The sequence below is a fragment of the Hordeum vulgare genome, chromosome 5H (genome assembly GCF_904849725.1).
Source record: "Hordeum vulgare subsp. vulgare chromosome 5H, MorexV3_pseudomolecules_assembly, whole genome shotgun sequence".
Taxonomy (NCBI): Eukaryota; Viridiplantae; Streptophyta; class Magnoliopsida; order Poales; family Poaceae; genus Hordeum; species Hordeum vulgare.
The window spans coordinates 457,501,941-457,516,756 of NC_058522.1; positions in this window are offsets into that span (position 1 = coordinate 457,501,941).

Below are 14,816 nucleotides of genomic sequence, written 5' to 3' on the forward strand. Positions count from 1 at the left end.
GAAATAGAAAACACATAAGGAGGTTTCTCAGCTAGAAGGGACGAGAAGAACAAACTAATATGATCAATGATGATATTTGGGTCACGCACTAGTTCCCCATCAATGTTAACATGAACCATAGAGCACCGACGAAGTCTAATGTTAGCAATGGAAAAGGGTACGCGGTAATGATTTAACCCTTAAGAATCCATGAAAACATGCCTCGCTTCTACCAGTATGCCTCTTCATTTTTGGTGGAGCTCCATGAGTGAGGCATTCAATGCATATCTCTGGGCCCACTTAGATTCTACAAGGCCCATCGAATCAACAAGCGAATCAAGGCATTTAATTTGGTTTGAAATGAAAACTTTGTCTCTACGGGCCTCAACCGCACGATTAGAACCCCATCAAGAATTTTTGTAGGTTTTGAGAGCAATATTTTTTAACTCCACCTATGTTGTCTCAACATAGCCGGTCTTAACGGAGAAGGGTTGTGATAGGCTTGATTAGCGAAGGTCAAGACTCAACCATCTTACGGAGGTGAAACCCAAAAGAATTGTCATGGACACGGAAGCGTGGAATCTTGCTATCCATGTGTCAAAATCATGAGTTAGTCGCAAGATCTTGTGGTTTTCACATATAGCCTACCCCAATTTATTAAGAGCAATATTTTTAATTCAATGTGATTTCAAAATGTACGAAACTATTCTAATTGTCAAGGTTTCATATACTTGACTCAGTTTTTTTATAAACTACTCTTCCTTTATTCATTCATAAGTAAAGTATCAACTTTTACAAGTAAAGGGATAACCTCATGAGGGGCGTTATCCATCCAAATAGTCGAGGACAAAACCTAGCAAACCTTGCAAGTCCATGAGCTACTTGATTACGTTCTCTATTACAATGATCATAAGTAACATGAAAAAATTCTAATGACATGAAATGACAGTCATCTATAATGGATGAAGCGACCTAAGAAGAGTAGCCTTGGCTCAATGCATTCACGACCTCCACGCTATCTAAATTCACTTCAACCTTACTGCATCTGATGGTATTACAAAGATTCAAACCAAACCTCACTGCAACTGCTTCTATTGTAAATGAGTCGAAACAAAGGTCCATATTTTCATTAGCAGTCGCTATAAATTTCACCTTATGGTCCTAGATAACTAGTCCAAATGTTGCTACGAGTGTGTCACTATCATATCCCACATCAACGTTTAATTTCACGTAACCATACTTTAGTTTCCGCCAAGCATTTGATCAGGCATGGGGCTTTGGGCTATAAGAGATAGCATAGTTTGCTACTAAGACTCTCACTGACATATTAATTTGAGATGCGCTTTGAGTTTCCTTGTCATGTGTCAATTTCAACCTTCCATACCACAAATAACAAGCCGTCGTTTCCATCGTTTTTCTGAATTTCGGCAAACCCAACATTTGGATTTGTTGTTCTGGAAGTTCTGGAAGACACAAGAGATGTGCCAACACAAGATCACCTGCCTTGTCAACTTTGAGTGCCTCTTTGATAACAAGATCAAGACCGGGCATCTTCCACGTGTCCATTGTCAATTGACATTGAAAAAACACATGTCTTACGTCATCAGGCCCCTGGTTATAGTCTGGGCACCTCGGATTGATTTTCAAGTGGTTATTAGCCAAGATAGATCAACACGGAATAGCACTCTGGAGTGTGTGCCACATAAAAAAATTATCTTGGTTAGTACGGTGCACCTCAATTCATGAGATCATGGGCTCAAATCCCATTTGCACTTTTTTCAGCAAATTTAACGCTCCAGTGGTAAAAGAAAATCTGGCTTGTGCGGAAGGAAACTGATCAATCCAAAATGTTGGAGCCAACCGGTAACTAAGGCATCTCTAGTGGTGGCCCGTAATTTTTCTCCCATATCCTTCCGTAGATGGGGGATTAGTCCGCGAACACGGATGCGGGAGACGTTCATTTAACGTTATCTTGTATATGTCCATCAGTAAAGGGGAAATTCAAATTCAGTTAAGATCTTATAAGTAGCACACGCTGTATCACATTAGCACCGGATCACATGCCCAATCACAACCAAAAAGAGGCAAACATGTTTAAGATTTTACATGTCGATTAAGAAAATACCAGAACATGGAGAAAATCTCAATATTCTGCACCGTCGGACTGGCAATCTGAGCCTCCATGCTCAAGGTGTCGTCGCCGCTGTGTATGCAGCCTCCGCCTCCTTGTTCGTTGGCTGCTCCTCCCTGTCCGCCGCCTCCAACTTAGCTTTCTGCGGCTCTAACATCTTGTAGCATACTGTTTGCACAATAACCCATGTGTCAGCATCCAAAGACTCCAAATTCAATGAAAATATCTTGTTGTCCTTTGCACCTCTACGATCTTCACATTCTTTTCTTTGAGCATGGACTTTTTATTTTCAATCATGGCCTTCTTTTCTTCAAGCACAAGCTTCTTCTCCGTTGCCTCCATCAACAGTTTAAACATCTCCACCTTTTTCCCTCCTTGATGCATGAGCACTTGATGTATGCCTCCTCCTTATTCGACAAGATGTCCTCGAACCTCTCCGTCAAATTCACCATTGCACCTTCTTGCTTCGCCCTCTCCTCCTCCCACCTCTTTCCCCAAACCCGAAACCTTCTTCTAACCATCTGGGTCGTTCTTGTTGGGGAACGTCACATGGGAAACAAAAAAAATTCCTACGCACACGCAATACCTATCATGGTGATGTTCATCTATGAGAGGAGATTTCCGATCTACGTACCCTTGTAGATCGCACAGCGGTGAGCGTTAGGAAACGCGGACGATGTAGTGGAACAGCTTGCATGATTCAAATCACCGTAGTCGTACACTCCATCCCACGATCTCATCACGATCCGTCCCACGAACTTCATCGCGATCCGTCCCGCGATCTCATAATGATCCTTCCCGATCTAGTGTCGAACGGACGGCACCTCCGCGTTCAGCACACGTACAGCGCGACGATGATGTCGGCCTTCTTGATCCAGCAAGAGAGATGGAGAGGTAGATGAGTTCTCCGGCAGCGTGACGGCGCTTCAGAGGTTGATGGTGATCTATTCCAGCAGGGCGCCGCCCGAGCTCCGCAGAAATACGATCTAGAGGAAAAACCGTGGAGGTATGTGGTCGGTCTGCCATGGCAAAGTTGTCTCAGATCAGCCCTAATACCTCAGTATATATAGGAGGGAGGGGGAGGGCCTTTCCTTGAGGCTAAAGAGAGCCCCAAGGGGTCAGCCGAAGAAAGGGGGGAAATCCTCCCCTTCCAATCCTAGTCCAACTAGGATTGGAAGGTGGAGTCCTTCTCCACTTTCCCACTTCCCCTTTTTTTCTTTTTCCTTTGATTCCTGCGCATAGGGCCTCTTGGGCTGTCCCACCAACCCACTAAGGGCTGGTGCGGCACCCCTAAGGCCAATGGGCTTCCCCCGGGTGGGCTCCCCCCCCCCGGTGAACATCCGAAACCCATTCGTCACTCCCGGTACATTCCCGGTAATGCCGAAAACTTTCCGGTAATCAAATGAGGTCATCCTATATATCAATATTCGTCTCCGGACCATTCCGGAAACCCTCGTGACGTCCATGATCTTATCCGGGACTCCGAACAACATTCGGTAACCAACCATATAACTCAAATATGCATAAAACATCGCCGAACCATAAGTGTGCAGACCCTGCGGGTTTGAGAACTATGTAGACATAACCCGAGAGACTCCTTGATCAATATCCAATAGCGGGACCTGGATGCCCATATTGGATCCTACATATTCTTCGAAGATCTTATCGGTTGAACCTCAGTGTCAAGGATTCATATAATCTCGTGTGTCATTCCCTTTGTCCTTCGGTATGTTACTTGCCCGAGATTCGATCATTGGTATCCGCATACCTATTTCAATCTCGTTTACCGGCAAGTCTCTTTACTCGTTCCGTAATACAAGATCCCGTGACATACACTTAAGTCACATTGCTTGCAAGGCTTGTGTGTGATGTTGTATTACCGAGTGGGCCCCGAGATACCTCTCCATCACACGGAGTGACAAATCCCAGTCTTGATCCATACTAACTCAACGGACACCTTCGGAGATACCTGTAGAGCATCTTTATAGTCACCCAGTTACGTTGTGACGTTTGATACACACAAGGTATTCCTCCGGTGCCGGTGAGTTATATGATCTCATGGTCATAGGAATAAATACTTGACACGCAGAAAAACAGTAGCAATAAAATGACACGATCAACATGCTATGTTCATTAGTTTGGGTCTAGTCCATCACATGATTATCCTAATGATGTGATCCTGTTATCAAGTAACAACACTTGTCTATGGTCAGGAAACCTTGACCATCTTTGATCAACGAGCTAGTCAACTAGAGGCTTACTAGGGACAATGTTTTGTCTTTGTATCCACACAAGTATTGTGTTTCCAATCAATACAATTATAGCATGGATAATAAACGATTATCATGAACAAAGAAATATAATAATAACTAATTTATTATTGCCTCTAGGGCATATTTCCAACAGTCTCCCACTTGCACTAGAGTCAATAATCTAGTCCACATCACTATGTGATTCTAACGAATCCAACACCCTTACAGTTCTGGGGTTTGATCACGTCTTGCTTGTGAGAGAGGTTTTAGTCGACGGTTCTGAACCCTTTCAGATCCAAGTGTGCTTTACAAATCTTTATGTCATCTTATAGATGCTGCTACTATGTGCTATTCGGAAATATTCCAAATATTTACTCTACCATACGAATCCGTTTCACTACTCATAGTTATTCGGATTAGTGTCAAAGCTTGCATCGACGTAACCCTTTACGACGAACTCTTTAACCACCTCCATAATCGAGAAAAATTCCTTAGTCCATTAGTTACTAAGGATAACTTTGACCGCTGCTCAGTGATTCAATCATGGATCACTCTCTGTACCTCTTAACAGACTTATGGCAAGGCACACATTAGGTGCAGTACTCAGCATGGCATACTTTAGAGTCTACGTCTAAGGCATTGAAGACGACCTTCGTCTATTCTCTTTATTCTGCCGTGGTTGGGTTTTGAGTCTTTACTCAAATTCACACCTTACAACACAGCCAAGAACTCCTTCTTTGCTGATCTATTTTGAACTCCTTCAAAAACTTGTCAAGGCATGCATCTTGTTGAAACTTCTATTAAGCGTTTCGACCTATCTCCATAGATCTTGATGCTCAACGTTCAAGTAGCTCAATCCACGTACTCCTTTCAAACAACCTTTTATGCTTCAGAGAAATTCTACATTACTTCTGATCAACAATATGTCAAGCACATATACTTATCAGAAAATCTATAGTGCTCCCACTCACTTCTTTGAAAATACAAGTTTCTCATAAACCTTGTATATACCCAAAAGCTTTGATCAACTCATCAAAACATATATTCCAACTCCGAGATGCTTGCACCAGTCCATAGAAGGATCGCTGGAGCTTGCATACTTGTTAGCACCCTTAGGATCGACAAAACCTTCTGGTTTGTATTACACACAACCTTTCCACAAGGAAACCTTCGAGGAAACAATGTTTTGACATCCTATGTGCAATATTTCATAAATAATGCAACAACTGCTAACATAATTCAAACAGACTTTTAGCATCGCTATGAGTGAGAAAGTATCATCATAGTCAACTCGTTCAACTTTGTCGGAAACATCTTTGCGACAAGTCGAGCTTTTCTTAATGGTGACGTTTCACCATCATCGTCTGCCTTCCTTATAAAGATCCATCTTTACTCAATAGTCCTACGACCATCAAGCAGTTCTTCCAAAGTCTACACTTCGTTCTCACACATGGATTCTCTCTCGGATTTCATGGCCTCCAGCCATTTGTCGGAATCCGGGCCCACCATTGCTTCTCCACAACTCATAGGTTCATTGTTGTTCAACAACATGACCTCCAAGATAGGGTTACCGTACCACTCTGCAGTAGTACGCGACCTTGTCTACCTACAAGGTCTGTAGTAACTTGATCTGATGCTCAATGATCACTATCATCAGCTTCCACTTCAATTGGTGTAGGCGCCACAGGAACAACTTCATGCGCCCTACTACACACTAGTTGAAGTGATGGTTCAATAACCTCATCAAGTTCTATCACCCTCCCACTCAATTCCTTCGAGAGAAACATTTCCTCGAGAAAGGACCCGTTTCTAGAAACAAACACTTTGCTCCCGGATCTGAGATAGGAGATGCACCCAACTGTTTTGGATATCCTATGAAGATGCAGTTATCCGCTTTGGGTTTGAGATTATCAGACTGAAACTTTTTCACATAAGTGTCGCAGCCCCAACTTTCAAGAAACGACAGCTTAGATTTCTCTAAACCTTGGTCTATACTATGTCATCTCAACGGAATTACGCGGTGCCCTATTTAAAGTGAATGTGGTTGTCTCTAATGCATAACCCATAATTGATAGTGGTAATTTGATAAGAGACATCATAGTATGCACCATATCAAATAGGTCGCGGCTATGGCACAATCACACCATGGTGTTCTTGGTGGCATTAATTGTGAAACATCTTCCACATTGTCTTAACTGTGTACCAAAACTCGCAACTAAGATATTCATCTCTATGATCATATCGTAGACAGTTTATCCTCTTGTTACGACGAACTTGTCTCTGAAACAGAATTGAACTTTTTCAATATTTCAGACTGGTGATTCATTAAGTAAATACTCCTGTATCTACTCAAATCGTCATTGAAGTAAGAATATAATGATATCCCCTGCGTGCCTCAGCACCCATTGGACTGCATACATCAAAATGTATTACTTCCAACAAGTTACTATCTTGTTTCATCTCAATGAAAACAAGGCCTTGCTCATGTGGTATGATTTGCATGTCACAAGTGATTCAAAATCAAGTGAGTATAAATATCCATCAGCATGGAGCCTCTTCATGCAATTTACACCAACATGACTCAAGCGGCAGTGCCACAAGTAAGTGGTACTATCAGCATTACCTTGTATCTTTTGGCACCAATATCATGAACATGTGTAACACTACAATCGAGATTCAATAAACCATTGAAGGTGATTATTCAAGCAAACAGAGTAACCATTATTCTCTTTAAATGAATAATCATATTGCAATAAACACGATCCAATCATGTTCATGCTTAACGCAAGCACAAAATAAAAATTATTTAGGTTTAACACCAATCCCGATGGTAGAGGGAGCGTGCGATGTTTGATCATATCAACCTTGGAAACACTTCCAACACGTATCGACACCTCGCCTTTAGCTAGTCTCCGTTTATTCCATAGCTTTCATTTCGTGTTACTAATCACTTAGCAACCGAACCGGTATCCAATACCCTCGCGCTACTAGGAGTACTAGTAAAGTACACATCAACATCATGTATATCAAATATACTTCTGTCAACTTTGCCAGCCTTCTTATCTACCAAGCATCTAGGGTAGCTCCGCCTCAGTGACCGTTCCCCTCATAACAGCAGCACTTAGTCTCGGGTTTGGGTTTAATCTTGGGTCTCTTCATTAGTGCAACAACTGGTTTGCCGTTTCACGAAGTATCCGTTCTAGCCCTTGCCTTTCTTGAAACTTAGTGGTTTTACTAACCATCAACTATTGATGCTCCTTCTTGATTTCTACTTTCGCAGTGTCAAACATCGTGAATCGCTCAAGGATCATTGTATCTATCCTTGATATGTTATAGTTCATCATGAAGCTCTTACAGCTTGGTGGCAGTGACTTTGAAGAACCATCACTATCTCATCTGGAAGATTAACTCCCACTTGATTCAAGCGATTTTCGTACTGAGACAATCTAAGCACATGCTCAACGATTGAGCTTTTCTCCTTTACTTCATGGAAAAAGAATCTTGTCGGAGGTCTCATACCTCTTAACAAGGGCACGCGCATGAAATCACAATTTCATCTCTTTAGAACATCTCTTATGTTCCGTGACATTTCAAAACGTCTTCGGCTCCTTGCTCCTAAGCCATTAAGTATTTTGCACTAAACTATCGCGTAGTCATCAGAAACGTGTATGTCGGATGTTCACAACATCGAGAGACGACGCTCGAGGTGCAACACACCGAGTGGTGCATTAAGGACATAAGCCTTCTGCGTAGCAACGAGGATAATCCTCAGTATTACAGACTCAGTCCGCAAAGTTGCTACTATCAACTTTCAACTAAATTTTCTCTAAGAACATATAAAAATTGTAGAGCTATAGCGCAAGCCACATCGTAATTCGCAAAGACCATTAGACTATGTTCATGACAATTAGTTCAATTAATCATATTACTCAAGAACTCCCACTCAAAAAGTGCATCTCTCTAGTCATTTGAGTGGTACATGATCCAAATCCACTATCTCAAGTCTGATCATCACGTGAGTCGAGAATAGTTTCAGTGGTAAGCATCTATATGCTAATCATATCAACTATTCGATTCATGCTTGACCTTTCGGTCTCATGTGTTCCGAGGCCATGTCTGCACATGCTAGGCTCGTCAAGCTTAACCCGAGGGTTCCGCGTGTGCAACTGTTTTGCACCCGTTGTATGTGAACGTTGAGTCTATCACACCCGATCATCACGTGGTGTCTCGAAACGACGAACTGTCGCAACGGTGCACAGTCAGGGAGAACACAATTTCGTCTTGAAATTTTAGTGAGAGATCACCTCATAATGCTACCGTCGTTCTAAGAAAGATAAGGTGCATAAAAGATTAACATCACATGCAATTCATAAGTGACATGATATGGCCATCATCAAGTGCTCCTTGATCTCCATCACCAAATCACCGCTATGATCTTCTTGTCACCGGCGCCACACCATGATCCCCATCATCATGATCTCCATCATCGTGCCGCCATCGAGGTTGTCGTGTATGCTATGCTATTACAAATAAAGCTACACCCTAGCAATATGGTAAACGCATGTGCAAACACAAACGTTAGTTTAAAGACAACCCTATGGCTCCTGCCGGTTGCCGTAGCATCCATGTGCAAGTCAATATTAACTATTACAACATGATCATCTCATACATCCAATATATCACATCACGTCGTTGGCCATATCGAATCACAAGCATACCCTGCAAAAACAAGTTAGACGTCCTCTAATTGTTGTTGCATGTTTTACGTGGTTGCCATGGGTATCTAGTAGGATCGCATCTTACTTACGCAAACACCACAACGGAGATGTATGAATTGCTATTTAACCTCTCTCCAAGGACTTCCTTGGTCAAATACGATTCAACTAAAGTTGGAGAAACCGACACTTGCCAGTCATCTTTGAGCAACGGGGTTGCTCGTAGCGATGAAACCAGTCTCTCGTAAGCGTACGAGTAACGTCGGCCCGAGCCGCTTCGATCCAACAATATCGCAGAATCAAGAAAAGACTAAGGAGGGTAGCAAATCGCACATTACCGCCCACAAAAACTTTTGTGTTCTACTCGAGATAACATCTATGCATGAACCTAGCTCATGATGCCACTGTTGGGGAACGTCGCATGGGAGGTAGATGAGTTCTCCGGCAGCGTGACGGCGCTCCGGAGGTTGGTGGTGATCTGTTCCAGCAGGGCTCCGCCCGAGCTCCGCAGAAATACGATCTAGAGGAAAATCGTGGAGGTATGTGGTCGGGCTACCGTGGCAAAGTTGTTTCAAATCAGCCCTAATACCTCAGTATATATAGGAGGGAGGGGGAGGGCCTTGCCTTGAGGCTCAAGAGAGCCCCAAGGGGTCGGCCGAAGCAAGGGGGAAGTCCTCCCCTTCCAATCCTAGTCCAACTAGGATTGGAAGGTGGAGTCCTTCTCCACTTTCCCACTTCCCCGTTTTTTCCTTTGATTTCTGCGCATAGGGCCTCTTGGGCTGTCCCACCAGCCCACTAAGGGCTGGTGCGGAACCCCTAAGGCCTATGGGCTTCCCCCGGGTGGGTTCCCCCCCCCCCGGTGAACATCCGGAACCCAACCATATAACTCAAATACGCATAAAACATCCTTGAACCTTAAGTGTGCAGACCCTGCGGGTTCGAGAACTATGTAGACATGACCCGAGAGACTCCTCGGTCAATATCCAATAGCGGGACCTGGATGCCCATATTGGATCCTACATATTCTCCGAAGATCTTATCGGTTGAACCTCGGTGTCAAGGATTCATATAATCCCGTATGTCATTCCCTTTGTCCTTCGGTATGTTACTTGCCCGAGATTCGATCGCCGGTATCCGCATACCTATTTCAATCTCATTTACCGGCAAGTCTCTTTACTCGTTCCGTAATACAAGATCCCGTGACATACACTTAAGTCACATTGCTTGCAACGCTTGTGTGTGATGTTGTATTACCGAGTGGGCCCCAAGATACCTCTCCGTCACACGGAGTGACAAATCCCAGTCTTGATCCATACTAACTCAACGGACACCTTCGGAGATACATGTAGAGCATCTTTATAGTCACCCAGTTACGTTGTGACGTTTTATACACACAAGGTATTCCTCCGGTGCGAGTGAGTTATATGATCTCATGGTCATAGGAATAATTACTTGACACGTAGAAAATAGTAGCAATAAAATGACACGATCAACATGCTACGTTCATTAGTTTGGGTCTAGTCCATCACATGATTCTCCTAATGATGTGGTCCCATTATCAAGTAACAACACTTGCCTATGGTGAGGAAACCTTGAACATCTTTGATCAAGGTTTACTAGGGATAGTGTTTTGTCTATGTATCCACACAAGTATTGTGTTTCCAATCAATACAATTATAGCATGGATAATAAACGATTACCATGAACAAAGAAATATAATAATAACTAATTTATTATTGCCTCTAGGGCATATTTCCAACAGCTTTTTTGTTGGATCAGTTGGGTCATTGATTTCTTCCTCAGTGGCTTGGGCGGCGGTCTTGACTCTGTATACATTGCACTTCAGTTGTCCATTCAATTTCAAGCAACAATGCATGTTGTTATAGTTTTTCTACTCTAACTTATTAAACAATATACACGCATGAGAAGGCTACAAAATAGAACATTGTCAACAAAACTATGCACATCCGGCTAGTGATCAACAAAACAATGCACATCCGGTAGTGATCAACAAAAGTATGATCATCCGACGAGTGGTTAACAAAATAATGCACATCCGGATAATGATCAACAAAATTATGTGCATCCGTCTAGTGGTTAACAAAACTATGCACATCCAGCCAATTATCAACAAAACTATGCACATTCGGCTAGTGACCAAAAAAACTATACACATCTGGCTAGTGATCAACAAACTATGCACATCCGGCTAGTAATCAACAAAAATGTACACATCCGGCTAGTGACAAATAGAACTGTGTACATCGGGTTAGCGATCAATAAAATTATGCACAGCTGCTAGTTATCAACAAAATTATGCACATCTGACTAATGATCAACAAAACTATACACATATGGAAAATGAACTTACTTGCTCGATGATTCGCAAACCACTATGTCACCTTTTTTGGTAGAACTCATGCACGTGCACCAACTCGATCACACCGACAACTAGAACCCTTTTAGATAAAAAGGAGCTTGAATTATGCTTCCTGAATGATGAATTAATTTTGCCAGAACGGCCCAAGCCTGTGTCGCTCTCGGTAAGAAAAAAATTAATTACTCACACTAATATACTCGTCTAAATGCCATCAACCTCCTAGACTATGTCCAGAGTGTGACCTTTATTCCTGGTCGCGCGCACCACAATAAATGCCATCCACTCAGATGAACTATATGTTGTAAATTCCATCATCACCTCAGATGGGGTCATTGAAATGTCGCTCCTATGTAAAATTTCATATCACTTTGTCAGACTGGTCTGTAAGAGACTAGATAAGTGAGCCTCAAGTTAGTCTCGTCTCTAAAAAATCTGGTCTCTAAAAATCTGTCACCATCACCATAAACCGAAAGTCGATAATTGACATTATTCCTCCACTACTCTTTCAATCACTAGGAAAGGTGCAAATAGAACTGTATACAATTACGGACAATGCTAACTCCCGAACGTAGTGATTTTAGCAGTAGATTCGAACGAATTGTTCTCTCATGATCGCCGTATACGCAAATAGTAAATCGCTAGTGGTTTTTCTGGTTTTTTGCTACACAATATGAAAAGAAAATAAAAGTGCTAGAAAGGGGACTTGAATCTAGGTCTATTCATTAGACATTGAGCCCAATAACTAACTAAGAGCAAGTACAATAGTATAGCTAGTTGCTGGCTATAAGCTATTGCCATGTCATCTATAGCCCATCTTATAGCCAACATGTACAATAGTTCATTATAAAAGTGTACTACTTCTTTATTATATGGTCCACCTTTCATACTCACAAAATGCCTAGGAGCATGTGCTAGAGCTGGCTCTTAGCTAAGAGCCCGCTTACCTTCTCTCTCCTCTTCTCTTTCCTCCAACTAAACAAAAAAATAGTTTATTTCTTATAATCAGCTCATTCAGCTCTATTGTACTTGCTCTAAGCTACCTTTAGTTGTTGTCTATTGTATATAAACAAGGTTATTTGGACCTTTCTTTTTTCTATCATATCAGCAATAATAGTATTTTTAGTTTGGTAACTTTGGCATGACCAGCATGATAACTACGGCTTGAACAACATGATAACTATATTATGATAAGCCTCATAACTACATTATGAGAAGGTTAATGACTATATCATGAGAATCATGATAACCTTACCATGGAGCAGTGGTAACTTCACACAGGGGTATGTTTCGACAAAAAAACTCCTGGATGAAAGTTATCATGGTGTTCAAACTTAAGATATTAGGTCTGTGGTCCGTAAAATTACCATAAATGTACATGGAAATTGCGGGAGAAGTTATGTTCTAATACTTTTTCATCGAAGTCAAAGTAACCATGGTGGTTGAGCGTAAGTTATAAGGTCCGCGTTGCATAAATGACCATTGATATTTACACAGTAGTTATCGGGGCATATTTCAATAAAAAAATTTACATGGGTAAAAAATTATCAATGTGTTGTATGTAAGTTATTGGGTGTCCGTTACGTAAATTACCATGCTATTTACACTTAAGTTATTAGGGTATATTTCTGCAACTTTTTTTGTCTATCGTTAAAAGTTATCAATGTGTTTATATGCAAGTTATAAGTCCACTGTGCATAAATTATCATCTTATTTACACAAAAATTACTGGGGTGTGTTTCAACAACGTTTTGTGACCGGATAAAGAAGTTATTAATTTGTTTAGATGTACATTATCAGGTCTACAATGCATAAATTATCATGATATTAACACAAAATGTTGTCGGGGATGTTTCAACAAAACAATTCTTCCGGTGAAAGTTAACATGTCATTTGTATGAAATTACAGATGAGTTATCGATGGCATGTTTAGAACAAAAATAATAATCTCGTCTCATAATTACCATGGTGTTTATGCGTGAGTTATCCATTCTTTAATTCATATATTACGATGATATTTAGACATAAATTATTGGATGTATGTTTTAATAAAAAATTACACGACAAGAAAGTTATCACGTCACGGTTAAATAATTTAACATGTCTATTGTACGTATGTATCAAGTTATTTATACATGAGTTATCGGAGGTGTTTTTCAAGAAAAAAGCTCCGGCTCAAAAGTTATCACGTTTCGGCTAAGTTATCAGCTCTGCGTTGCGTACATTACCATGTTATTTACATAAAAGTTATCTAAGGTATATTTTACAATAATCTATATCACAGGATTGAAAGTTACCATGATCTTTGCATGTAAGTTATCAGCTGTGCATTTATAAATTATCATGATATTTATCATGTTAAAACCATGAGCTCAACTCACATGTATGCACAAGAGTACAAGAGTCTAGGCTTATGTGCTAAAACCATGGGCTCAACTCACACCTTCAATATATTTTCAATAAAAATGTGTTTTTTGGATAAAAAGAGAAAAAAAGACAACGAAATAACACCCGATCAGATATGTGAGTAAGTGTGTGCCTCAACTTGACGTTATGTGAACGACCTAACATAAATCTAATCACAACTTAGTGTTTGTCCAGGTGGTTCTAGTAGATTAGTAATACTACTCAACATGTAGGTTCCTGGATCGACTCCCCACCGACTGAACAATAGCATTATCGTGCATTTATTAATTCTTTTGCAAAGACAATATGATTAAAAACATAATTTTCATGTTGGCAATAATTGATGTGGATCATAAATTAAAAAATGATTTAAATTTTAGTCTATTCTAAGAGCAACCCAAACGGACAGCGATTTCGTCCGTTTGGGTCGGCCATCCGCCCTGTCTTAGATATGGATCGGCAGCGCGTCCAAAGCGCCGACCCATATGTGCCGGCCTATTTTGCATGATTTGCATAGTTGGAATCAAATAACATAATTTGGACCAAAAATAACATAGTTATTACAAGCCGAATAAAAATAAAAATGTCTCACATAGTTTTGCAAACGAATAAAAGAAGATAAATCTATTGGTTACCAACATGAGCCCATATATGCTCAACCAAATCATTTTGCAGTTGCACGTTTGTTTCCCAATCACGCATGTCTTGATGAAATTGGGTGAACTGTTCAAACTTTGCCGCTCCTCCATGCTCACACACAACATTCTCACCCTGAAACTGAAACCCTTGATCGTACAGATGTTCCGGACGCTCGTCTTCTACGATCATATTATGCATGATCACACAAACAGTCATCACCTTCCACAGTTTCTGCGTGCTTCAGGTATTACCAGGATACCGAACGATGCCCCATCGAGATTGCAAAACACCAAAGGCACGCTCGACATCCTTTCTAG